Source organism: Wolffia australiana, chromosome 1 (genome assembly GCF_029677425.1).
Source record: "Wolffia australiana isolate 7733 chromosome 1, ASM2967742v1".
NCBI classification, from domain to species: Eukaryota; Viridiplantae; Streptophyta; class Magnoliopsida; order Alismatales; family Araceae; genus Wolffia; species Wolffia australiana.
Genome location: NC_135835.1, coordinates 15165160 through 15178506, shown reverse-complemented (window position 1 = coordinate 15178506; position 13347 = coordinate 15165160).

Sequence of the window (13347 nt, the reverse complement as noted above, 5' to 3'; positions counted from 1 at the left end):
ATCCTCCGTAGAGTGGGCGACAACGCGCACGTCGTCGAAATTCCTCCTACGTGGGAATAGGCTCTACATTCAATGTGGCGGACCTAGCTCAAGATCGGGCCCCTTCTTCCCCACCCCCAACCTCTCTAGACCCCTTCAACGTGAGTGAGTTTGCCGACACCACTCCCAATTGTTTCACTCGATAGGCACGAGGCAATCGATTGTATCGCAGGAGGTAATTGACCATGCAGGTGGGGAAGCATCGAGAGATTCCTAGTACGTTGGCGGGCCACACTGCGCGGGACGACACGTGGGTTCTGTAGCAGAGCTCCGACGCTCCGTCCGACCTACTTCCACCGTCGCCGATCCTCCACCCCGACTCGCCGAGTCGAGTCCTTCCCACCCCGAGGATTGATGGCGCGTCACCACCGGACGTCATCGAGCCAGCAGCAGAGGAGCAGCAGGACTTCGACCCAACACCCGAGGAGCGGCACTACCCAGCTCGCCACCGAGACGAGTCCAGCCACCACGGCGAGCCGCCGAGCAACACGGATTCCGCATTCCGTTTCGGCATGACGCGACGCCGACCACCGAGCACACCGACACCTCGGTTACCTTATTCTATAGCTTTCGGTTTTATCGTGTTGTCGTGGTAGCGGGAAGGCTCCACATGAGGAACTCTTTCACCCCCTCGTTATGTTGGGCCCGACAAGCCCATTTTCATTATTTCCTTTCCTTACTTTGTTTGTTTTGCTGTTTTTGGACTTAAGGAAGGGCCTATCTTCACCCATATATAAGGGAAGAGGTGGGCACTTCCCTTACTTTGACCTAAATTTGAAGATTGGTATTTTGAGAAGAAGGGTCAGGTCGTGGAGAAGAATAGAAGAAAGAAGAAGAAGAGGAGGAAGAGGAGAAGGGGAGAGGAAGGAGGAAGGGCAGCCGCACCGCGCCGCCGCCGCCAAGACGCCGCGCGCTGCCGCCATGCGCCCGCCGCGCGCTGCGCCGTCGCGCCGCCGCCCGCCGCCGCGCCGCCGGCGCCGCCCGTGCCGCGCCGCTCGCGCGCGCCGCCCGCCGCGCGCGCTGCCGCCCGCTGCCGCCGCTGCCGCGCGCCGCGCCGCCGCTGCCGCCGCCAGCCCGCGCCGCGCGTGCCGCTCGCGCCGCTCGCCGCCCGCGCTATCGCCGCGCCGCCGCCGCCCGCCCGTGCCGACCGTGGCCCGCCGCGCACTCCGCCGCGCCCGCCGCCGCGCTGCCGCCCGCTGCGCGCCGCTGCCGCCACGCCAGGCCGCCGCCGCACTGACCGCGCCGTCGCGTGCCGGCTCGCGCGGCTCGCCGCCGCGCCATCGCCGCGCGCTGCCGCGCCCACCGCCGCGCCACCGCCAGCGCCGCTGCGCGCGCCATCGCCGCGCCGCGCCGCTGCGCCACCGCGCCGCGCCGCCGCGCCGCCGCTGCGCCACCGCCGCGCGCGCTGCCGCTGCCTCGCGCCGCGCCGCTGCGCCGCTGCGCACGCCGCCGACGCCGCGCCAGATCGATCGCGTGCTCGCCGCCGCCGACCGCACGCCCACCACCGCCGACCACATCTCTCGCTGCCGCTCCGCTGATCGCGACGACCGCCCCTCCGCAGTCAACCTCCGGCGCACCCGACTACTCCTCCTCCGAATTCAGTTGGTGCGAAAATCCTGTCGCCGCGCGCGGCGAAGGTACTCTGCTTTACCTAGCCTCTTTACGTCATTTATTTCGCCAGTATTCTTTCGTATTGCCTCCACCGCGCTCGGGTTAGATAGGTGAGTGGGACAGATTGAGAGAACGAGCGAAACAAAGACGGCGTCTTACCTGTCCGGTACGAGTCGGACGCCCGACGCAGCGTGTGAGCATTCCAGTGGGAGTTGCCCCATTCGACGGCGCGGCGCGCCTCGACCCACCTCGACGACTTGGAGGGCTGGACCGACCCAGCTTGGCGACCCCGCCCGCTCCGGTTGGCTCGTAGCTTGTCGGCGCATTGCACGTACCGTTGTAGAATCATCGTCCTCGTCATCGTCATACATATATTTCTGTTCTCCGCATATCCATCGGTTGACGTCGTGGACGTAATCCGATCAGTTAGCGATACGACACCGAGTTCCTTCCTTCGGTGGCGGTCGGACGCCGTTGAGACGACGTCCGGCATCACCTATAATTTGATGGAAATATATATGTGGCTGGCGAGCCAATCACACGTTCCATAAATAGAACATACTAGTTTTAGTACATGTGAGATCCTCGTAATGAAGTCCACAAATACATGATATGACTTAGTGAATTATGATGAGATCAGAATAAAGAGATCACTAGTCTTTAAGTATGTGTTACAGACATTCTGATTCAAATGATCTTGAGAAGGACATCGAAGTATCATGATAGAATAACATTTTCTAGCCTCACTCATATGATGAATATATCCGGTCCTCTAGTCATTAGTGAGGACCCACTAAGGGTAGATAATGGGTGTTTTTTAGTAGAAATAGTTCACTAAATTGATATGTAAAAATCCCTGAATGGTATGATTCCAAACCATTAATCATGTTGGTTCATGTCATAGTTGTGTAAGTGGTCCTTAAACTTGAGACACCAAAGACATCTTGTGGACAAACAGTTGTACTTTGACTATGACTTACGAGTCTCCAATCATAGGATTTTAAAGAGTCTTAGTTCAGGTGCATCAAGAAGTTCATGAAGACGATTGAGTGGTCAAGATGGGCTCATCCACCCTTGATAAAAGAGATGACAACTCAAGGAAGATGATGCGATGAAGTCCTTGGCCAAGGCAGTTAAATATTGTAGAAGAGTTCTGCAATGATTTTTGAATGCATCAATGCTAACTCGAATGGCCGATTAGGGTTTGACAGTTGATCATACCCTAAGTCATCCTAGGATCATCAAGTGGATGAGAGACTATAAATACACGGTAACTGATGATGTGCACCTTCCTTGAGTGAGTCGATACACACTCCTTTATATCTTCTAGAGCACAAGGTGTAGCTTCGCAACCCACGTAGGCCCAACCTATCGATTGGGATAAATCAATCCAACTTTAATTAATATATATGATGATATAGTTAATTCGTTTGGAAGGCCACTAAAGATTATTAGGCCGTCGGAGTTATTATCTAAACTGATATATAGGCCTAGTGGGTCACACGCAAATAGTCTTTGGAAGTTAGAAGATATACTTAAAGTTTGAGAGTTTAATGAAAAATACCCACTTAGTATCAATGGGGGAAGGCCTTGAACAAAATTACCCCAGACCAGAATTTCTCAAGGGCCTCCTTCCTTCTCCCCATGGCTCTCTTTATTCTTGATGTGATCGAAACAATGTAACAACGATGATAAAGGTTGAAAGGGGTTCGTCAAGCAAAGGAGGAGATTCAACATGCCATGGACTGTGAATGTCTGGAGGGTGCACACAGTAACAACTCAACTCTTCTCAATCGAGGATCCAAAAAATCACAGATATGATCAGTGCACAAGGGATTTGTTTCATGTTGTAATGATGTCACAAGGATTCTGTTTAAGTCTTCCACTATGAATCATTTTGAATTCATATTCAAATATATATCTACCCTTATCTTATAACCAAGATTATTGCCAAATCCATTATTTTATCTACATGTGCGCCTGTATTAAAAACAAAATATCTCAATTCACATTTTCTCAAAATAAAATTTTCTTTATAGAAAATGTTTTAAACATATATTTTTAGTGTAAACCTGCTCTTTTTCACATTTTTGTCTTATAGTTTTACTTATATTTTCACATACAACTTAGAGCCATATTGTAACACATAGTCTCCTTATATTATTTCAAATTTGTTTCCAAGTTTAATTTTGATTAAATATATAACATGATGATCACTCCAGAGTATGGAATTTTTGTCATGGCATTTATCATTCTCTTCTCATAATCTCTAAAGTCTCTACAGCTTAGGTGCTTAGAGAGTCAAAATTAGTTTGAATGAAATTATTAATTCATCTATAATAATGATTTTTCAAAAAAAACACGGAGATAAATTCTGCAACCTCAGTTACCAATTACTACTTTTCTGATGGTTATGGAATTGACTTGGCCTTAGAAATTTAATATTATTTGTTTGTCTTTTTTGACTTCATAATGTTTGACTGTTTCTTTTTATGTTAAAAATAACATAGCCTTCCCTAATGAGCACTGAGATGAATCTCATGCTTTAATTAAAGGAATGACTTTTGGAGTATTCACATGCGGGACCAAAGACGACATAGATTAAAGGTCTGAGATTAAATTGTCGAGAGGATTTAATAAATAATGTTATCTAGAGGATAAATGAAAGAAAAGTATCTTGAAGATAATGCACAATCTAATGAGTGGGAGTAGAGCAGAAACGACATAGGGAATGAGATGCTAATCAACATTAACTAATGGATAACTAAAGCTCAACTTGAGGATAAAATATTTCTTCAATGTGAGACTTTAAAAGCAGATCAAAAACACAAATTTACAGGGGCAATATTTTATGCCTATTGGTTCAACGTTTTGGACTTCCATGCAAATTGATGTAACACTACGATTGGGATAGAGTGGCTCATTTTACACTGTAGGGGAAAGGCGAATGGAGGGAATGCAATGAGTTGGGTGAATGTGGAAGCCGTGAAAATTTAATGATAAATTCATAGAACCACTAACTAATTGATGACCCGATAACGGTGTGGAGGGGTCTAGGCAACGGTCAACCTCCGAATGATCCAATAGTTCAGCTAAAAGACCAGCGAAGTGGGGGACAACTAGTGTCCAAAGGCATCCACCCCCTTCTCCGAGAATAACCCTAATTCAGTACCCAAAAGAAAGTCCTATCTCTCCATAGAGGTGACTAATCCTAATTATGTTGTAATATATAGGCAGCAGAGCAATCGAGGACGACACTGAAAGAAGTAATGATACTACGATAATAAAGGGGAAACGATGGAACCCGATGGGTTGAAACCTTGAAGTCCGAGGCGATGGGGCGATGTTGTTGAAGCCACAATCGTTGACGACGCCGAAGTTTGGATGATGTTAGTATGGAGCACGGGGACACAGCTCGAACATTGTTGCACCCTGATGAGTGCAGTTAGCGGTGGACACACATAGTGTGCAGATCTTGGTGTGGGGGGGGGGGGAGGTGCACGACAGACGTGCGGTCGCGCAACGACCACGATGGCACACGGGCACACAGTAGTCACTCAAATGTGAGACGGGTACACAGGTGCACGGAAAGCGCACCATGCGCAGGTGGGCGCAACTGGTGGAGGGATGTATGGCGGTCGAGCGAAGCGCAAGCCGGCGCGATGCTCGGCGGCCACAGCTTGTGGGTGGTTGTGGCGTGCTGGCAGGTGCACAACATCGTTGCATCAGACAATAATTCTGGCACGAGGGGCAGTGATGCCGGACGTCATCGATGCATCATCTGACGGGTAATTCACAAATGAGAATGTAACTACGTGATGCGATGAAACCCTAGATGTGAGTATGTGCAGGCCTTGACTTGTGGAATTTGTCTAGTTCTGAGCTCCTAGGCGGGTGATCGATGACAATGACGATGACCTTCTGACCCTTGTCAGGGTGACGACGATGACTACGATGCCTAACAGAATAATTCTGAAGGGGCTCGCATGTAACGGATAGGCTCGACCCGTACCTAGGGAACAATCAATTCGTAGTTTTCTCATTGTTTTCTTTCACCTAATTCTAACCCGATCGAGGTGGAGTGATGTCAAAAATATACTATAAGAAGTAATATAACGGACAAGCAAGGGGAACGACGTACCTAATCGGTGGCGGCATTTGTCGTTGGTGTCTTTGGCGGAGCACGGACCAGTGCGGGCAGGTAGGTGGAAGCGTGTCATTGGCAGAGGGCACGGTGAGGCTCTACCGGCAGCGGTGTCACTGTGCAGGAGTGAAATGATGAAGATCTGAGGAGGATGAAGAGGCGAGGCGCACAGCGGTGAGGCAGCTCAATTGGTCAGTTGAGCGCGACAGACACGGCAGATTCAGGCGGTTGCAAAATGGCACTATGGTTTAGTGATGCGACAAGGGCTACGGAGTAGGGCAACACACAACCAAATAAAAGATGCACATGCAGCTAGAAGTCTGGGTGCGGAAAGTCCACAAGTGCAAGCAGAGGCGGCAACATCTCATAACTCTCATTGATGTGTACGCGCGCAGGGACAGCACTATCTACACTCGAGCGGAGCATACGATCACAGTGATGCGGCTCACGTGCGACTTGGCGGCGCGTTTGGCACGCACTGGTGGTTGTGCATCTGATAACAAAGTGCAATCGTGCACAAAGGCTTGGTGACGCGCTGAGGAAGCCCGAGGGGTTTTGCCGGCTTGCAGAAGCGAGAAAGGGCGGCTTGCGGCGTTGCACGCTCGCCTGGCGACATGCAAAGTTGAGTGTGGCTTTGCAAGAAAGATCACAACTCCAGCATTGTCACGTAGCTCTAGCAGTGCAACAATCGTGCCCCCCCCCCTCGCGATCATGTTGACTGTTGTGGACTGAGAGTGTCAACCAAGGATCGACGGTCTGACAGATTTCGAACAATTCGGGATCCATCAAAAGATTCCTCGGGCGAGATTCAATGAATGGAGTCGGTGCCTTCAGGTCGAGTAAGGGTATTCGGATTGTCCACGGCCGAGTGAACCCTATGATCGATACGGGAGAAGCAACCCTAGCACCCGAACACATGGTTTGCCAGGGATTTTGGCATCATGGATTGACCTATAACAGTTGGCAGACACCTCCTTTCTCTTCTCGTGCTTCTTCCTCCTCGTGCTTCTTCCTCCACTTCTTCTTCCTCTTCTCCTTCTCCTTCTTCCTCCTCGTGCTTCTTCCTCCACTTCTTCTTCCTCTTCTCCTTCTCCTTCTTCCTCTCTTCTCTGGGGTGAGATCTGAAAACGGGGAGTAACTGCAACAAAACACTTCTAGATCTACTCTTGAACATGCCCATCATGGCCTTATATAGGGCCATGATAGGCCCCTTTATATAATGGTTCAATAGGGGGGCTAATAAGGGACCCCTTTTTACAACACTTAAAATGAAAAAACAAGGGAAACAACCTAAAATGATTCGAAATAAAATGACGGGTAAAACACGATGATACTCATGCGTCATGACGAGTATAGTGAACTCGTCGTGACAAACATGAAACATGGAGTAGATGAACGAAAATGGAAAGTTAGAACATGAACATGTGTGCGGACGTGCTCTACCTGGTGTATTTAAACCCGGGCGTCTTCACGGACGCTTTGGCGTGCCGGTTGGGCTGGACACGGACTGGCGGTGTTGCTGATGACAGTGAGGGTGGCTCAGATGATGTATCGTTGATGTCATTTGGGCGTGCTCCATCATGCGGACCTCCAAGATCCAGTGGTGGCTGGTTCTTGAAGGCAAGGGAGTCGCCCAAGATCTTTCGGAGGATGCAGATTGGCGAGGATCAATTAGTATGACAAATCGGTGAGGGCCAGTCGATGCCGACTAGTCAGCGAATGGCGAGTCGGTGACAGTGTTTCCAACAAAGGTGAGTTGGCGCTGGCATTTCCGTATGGCGACCTAGGATGATGACGTTTTTGGAACTGATCCAAGAACTTCAAAGAACAGCTATCATAAGTAAGAAGGGGCAAAGATGGTAGTGATTGTCGTTCTTCCGGCAGAGATAGTTGCTTGACGACGGTGAATCTAACGGTTGCCGCAACATGCAGCTTCCTTCACAAATCGATCTAGAAAATGGTAAAATAACTCCCAAGGGGAGAAGGGTGGGAGCCCAATTCAAGAAACATCTCATCTTCAATGTCAAATGAACTCTAATTGTCCCCTTTGGGCATGCCTCCCTTTATATAGGGTAAGGAGGTTTCTCAAATGGGCTAAGTTATGGAAAAACGTCATGTGATGAGGGTTTCCCCCTAAAGCTCCTGATGGAGCGCGCCCAAACGACATCGACAAAACGTCATCGGAGCCATCATCACCATCATCAGCATCACCGTCGGTCCGTGTCCTGCCCGTCCGGCACACCAAAGCGTCTGTGAAGACGCCCGAGTTTAAATACCCTGGGTAAAGCACGTCTGCGTCCGTATCACCGTGTTTTAATTATCTGTTCTCAGTCGTTTGATTTCATGATCGTGTTCGTCATGACGAGTTCACCGTACTTGTCATGATGCATCCGTATCATTGCATTTTCATCCGTCACTTTATTTCGAGTTGTTCTATTATTGCCCCATGTTTTTTTTTCATTTTAAATGTTGTAAAGGGGTCCCTTATTGGGCCCCTATGTGTACTGTGTATTGGGTCCATCATGGCCCTATATAAGGCCATGATGGACCACGTTCTTGTTCAGATCTGGACTTGTTGTTTTGCAGTTACGTTTCTTACATTTTCAGATCTCAAAAGAGAGAAAGGCGAGGGAGAAGAAGAGAGAATGACCACCTGGGATAGGATCGACGTTCACTTTGGCATCTGCACATGAGAAGATCCATTTTTGTGCCGTCGAAAAAATCAACCCGGTTGCGCTGGTCGTCTCCCGCTCTGCGCCAGGCATCGCAAATTGATTATTGTCGATTGTCGCCAAGTGTGTCGTGGATCATCACCATCGGTCTGACGACAAGGGTCAAAGCCCTACCGTTGGGCCCCCGTTTGAAGCTTCGATGGACATACGATCTTTGAAAGGAATCTGTTGACCGTCTGCCAGCCAACCGCCGCGTGGAGCATTTGCCCCTTGCGGTATCAACTTTGGCCGATCCGGCATCGCCCTACTCGGATCATGTGAGTAATCCAGGCTACCGTGGAATGTTCACAACGGCAACATCTGGGGCTATCGATGTTGTTGTGTCACTCTCTCAACGGTGGATTGTTTGCAACGGCAACATTAGCGTGCTACTACGTCCATCACTGGCCGATCTGCCCAGCCTCAACGTCACAGGGCCTGAAGAACCGGTTTATCGATCGGTGTTTAGCGCATGTTTGCCTTCCGCGTAGCGGTTGAACTTCTGTCATGCAACCCCGACGAATATCGTTGAGTCGGCAGTGACAGCCAACCAGAAGTGCAAAGGACTCGCCGGATTGTCCCCGCACCGTCGTCGAGTCAACCGAGACTCAGTCTGGCTCGTTGTGATACCTGTTGCGTCGACATTGCTAGGAACCCGCTGAACCGGTGCAATCCAACAGTGTCTCTCTCATGCGCATATTCCCTACGCCGTGTTAGATATTTTGCGGAGCCGCTCCACGGTTATGATCGTGAGCCCAACAGCCATCGCTCAGGCGTCAACAGCTCTAGCACACGACTATTCCATCATGCTGGTTCGCACGCGTCGCCGCATCGGATCGCTGGGACTGCTATTGCCAAAACCTATGCGCCCCGCACTCGAGTTTCGACGTCACCCTTTGTGGAACCTGAGCCTTGCTCTGGCGAACATCATTGTCTCACTCTGCCTCTCCCTCCACATACGCTCATGCGGTGTCTTCGCCGTTTGTCGAGCTATCCTGTGCTGCCGCCAGCATGTTCTGCCTACCTGCCCGCTCCACCGTTCACTATCAGAGACATTGACGACAATCACCACTACTGACAAGGTACATCGTTTCCCCTTGTTTGTCCATTATATTATGTCTTTCAGTATATTTTTTGGCTGCACTCGACCACGGTCGGGTTAGATTAGGTGAGAGAAAATTACAATTTGAGTGTCTTCCTAGCTACGGGCCGAGCCCGCCCGTTATGTGCAAACCCCTACGAAATTATTCTGTTCGGCGCCGTAGTCGCCGTCGTCGCTCTGACGAGGGTCAAAAGGTCACCGTCCTCGTCATCGGTCGCCTGCTTAGAAGCTCAGAACTCGGCGAATCCCCCACTCTTCAGCCCCTGCACGGCACATTTCACCTAGGTCATTCGCATCACGTAGTTACAATTCACTTAGTAATTTACCCGTTGGAGGATGCCATTGACAACGTCTGACATCAGGTCCAACAACATACAAAAAATAAGACAATAATGGATGGGGGCCCAAAACACAATGCTCGTCCGAACAATTCATTAAAGACAAAGTACGGAAAAGAGAATCAAACTGCGAAGGCTCGTTGTTAGGCCGTGTACTTGAAGCTGGGATTTTTGGTGTCGGCTTGCGCTTCATGCCACGGTTGCTCACCAACAATGGCTCAGTTTGCTGGATGGGTCCCCCATCACAAATGGAGCAGCCTTTGATTCCTTATCATAAACTGACTTTGTATTTCATACAGCTGATGTGAAATAACTAGATATGCATAGATGATGAACCTGATATTGAAATAAATATTCTGATTGAAGCAAAAAAATTATAACCTCATTAGTTAGTACAGTGATAAGTAAGGCTTGAAGCATATGGAGAATGTATTATAAAAATGAACTTTCATCCAAAAAAATAATTAAAAGTAATTAAAATAGATAACATATTTTACTATAATTTTAATAAAGGATACTAATTTATAAGTTTTTTATTGGAATTTGTAAGGCAATGAGTAAATTAGAAATAGCTGTTATACCTTCATTTGCATTTTAGGAGTCACAGTTGCATTGGAGAATGAACAAAGCGGGCATTAGTTGTGGGTGTAAGTGCATGGTGAGCAGAAAACTTGGACTGCATAATATCGTGGATGAAAATTTTCAAGTTGCGGTGCATCAGGAATTCTTAGGCATGGTTAGTGACATTTGAAAGGTGTGGGTTTAGATTATCTTCTTGGATGATTATCTTCAAGATGAAATGAACATGTAAAGAATAAAAAGTGCACACAAATAATTTTTCACACCGGATAGGGCACAAATTGATGTTTTTTCTTCATCTTTGGATCAACAGATCTGCCTCATTGTACGCAGTATCTGATGCAATCTAGAGAAAACGGATCAAAGAAAATATGTTTCACTAGAGAGAGCCAATAAAAGTTGAACACAAAGATCAGGGATGAGATACAAAGAGGGGGAAGAGGAGTTATAATAGAAAAGCCCTAATATTATGAGCCTGTTGATATAACTCTTCAAAATTAGAGGGCTATATTTTCTTGAATTATTCTTTGATCTGTTTTATTATTCCTCCTCCGTAGGGAATCAGCTTTCAAATTCAAATTATGAAGTAGTTCCACAAAACTTTCTCTCTTTGAGCTGGCCTTCAAAATAGGCTTGATTTGGGGTATAACTTTTCCTTGCGTATCGAGCCTTTTTTGTCCAACTTTTGACCTAGTCTTCTCCTTCTATCCCATTAGCATCCAGAATTTAATACTTTATTTTCTAAAATATTAGATTTTAATAAAACTCCACAAAATTGTAATAATAGTTGACGTTATTGAAGATAACAAGTGAATTAGGACAAAAAATTTAGTATATTAGGACTCAATAGCCTATTCTTTTTTCCCGTCTAAAACATAAATAATTGATAATATGTAGGTAAACCCGAAACAAATTATTAGATGAGACATAACAATACATGAGTACGAATATATATTTTATGTTATCAATTGAATATTGGGACATCACAGAGTAAAATATGGTTGCAAAACATTAAAATATGCTGAGCTTTACCATAAACACATTTTTTTTACATTGGATCAACACCTTTAACTTATATCATTGACTAGTTAAATTTAGTATTATTGAACTACTTCATGAATAAGGAAATCACATGTATAAACTCGAACCGATCGCTGTAAGAAACCAATCAAATTTTCTCATCAGTCTGTTGACTTACATAACTGAATATTTATACTGTGGTGCACATTCAAATATTTTCCTGAACCTGGAGTAGTTCTGTGTTCTCCACGGTACATATTTTGATGGATCGTAGATGACTTCCCTCCTTGGGATTCGAGGATTCGATGAATTTTCATTTGTGCTCCTTTACAAACTTAGAATAATCATCAGCAGGGTCTTGTGTCTATTTCTTTATTCCCTTGTCAGCTTAGATGTCTAGAATGGCAAGCCCCATCCATGATGTGTCATGTCAATAGCCGGAGCGACAGATAACTTGCACAGGCTTCTCGTGGAGGGCTGCCGAAAACCATCATTTCTAGTGTGGCAGAGGACTGGGACGAATCGTATAAAACAAGTATAAACCCCCCCTAAAACCCCAAATGAAACAGATGCGACCCTCAAAGAGAGACCTGCAAAAAAAATACTTAGCCTCGCTCAGCATCTTGAGATCTCTATTTTTATTTCTAAGGTAATATTGTGAAGAGGCACAACGTTCGAGCCAGAAGTCTCATTGTTCCAGCCCAACTAGCTACTGAGTTGAGCACTACCAGTAGTTTCATTTATACCATTTTGGCTGTGTTTGCAGCAGTGGTCTATTTTTTAATACGAATTAGAGGGGTATTCTTTGTAATAGTCCTCCGAAGGTATGAAGTTGGGACAACCTGAGATGGGCTTGCACAGTCTTCTGCTTGATGTTGTCGTGCCAGAGGTTTAGTGGGTCTCCTTCCATTTACTGGTCTCACTGTATGTCATGAAAGTAAAATTGAGAGACGGAAACAGATTTGGCCCTGTGAAGGGAAAGCTTCTAACTGATCATGGAGACGTAGAGCCAAGGTGAGACAGACTGCCGTCTTGGGTCAGAGTCACTGTAGAGGAGAGGGTGCTTACGATACTTTTCTGATATCTCTACATGAGGTTTAATGGGACGTCCGGCGTCACCTGAAATGCGTCAATCGAAGCTCATCCAGTCACGGACGAGGCCCATGATGAGACTGTGCATCCGTTGAGCGAAAATGGTGAGAGAACGAGCGAGAGACATTACTTGAAATGGATAGAAAAGAGGTACTCGATGAGAGAGAGAAGAAGTTCTGGGATGGAAAAGAAGGGACTGCCCACGCATACTCACTGGAGCGAAGAGATTCTGCCACTTGAGCGTCAAATCTCTGTTTTTAAGGCCCCTTAAAAGATGGAGAACTTCAGCAGAACCTTTGCAGTCGCCATTAATACCCACGTAAGGTTGGACTCTCTCACGTCAGCCCACGATCTCTGCTTCTCGCTCCTCCGTGATAATACCTCTCCCTCTGTGTCTACAAGATATATTCTCTTTCAGAGACCAGTCAAACAAGCAACATCAACCTGTGGAAAGAAATTTCTCAGGCTGGCAGAGAGCCTGAGGAAGAGACGGCCCATTTCCCGATGCCATCTCTAACGTTACCACATCCTTTTTCCATACTTTTCCTATCTTTCTCCTCCTATCCTTCTCTGTCCAAAGACCGGTACTTAGAGCAAGGGCAAGAGACATAATGCCATTGTACAGATATGAGCCAAAAACGAGCACCCGTCCAGGAGAGTCGCTCGATTACGCTAACCAGAGGCCACCTGTGCACGAGGGGCAGCGTAGCT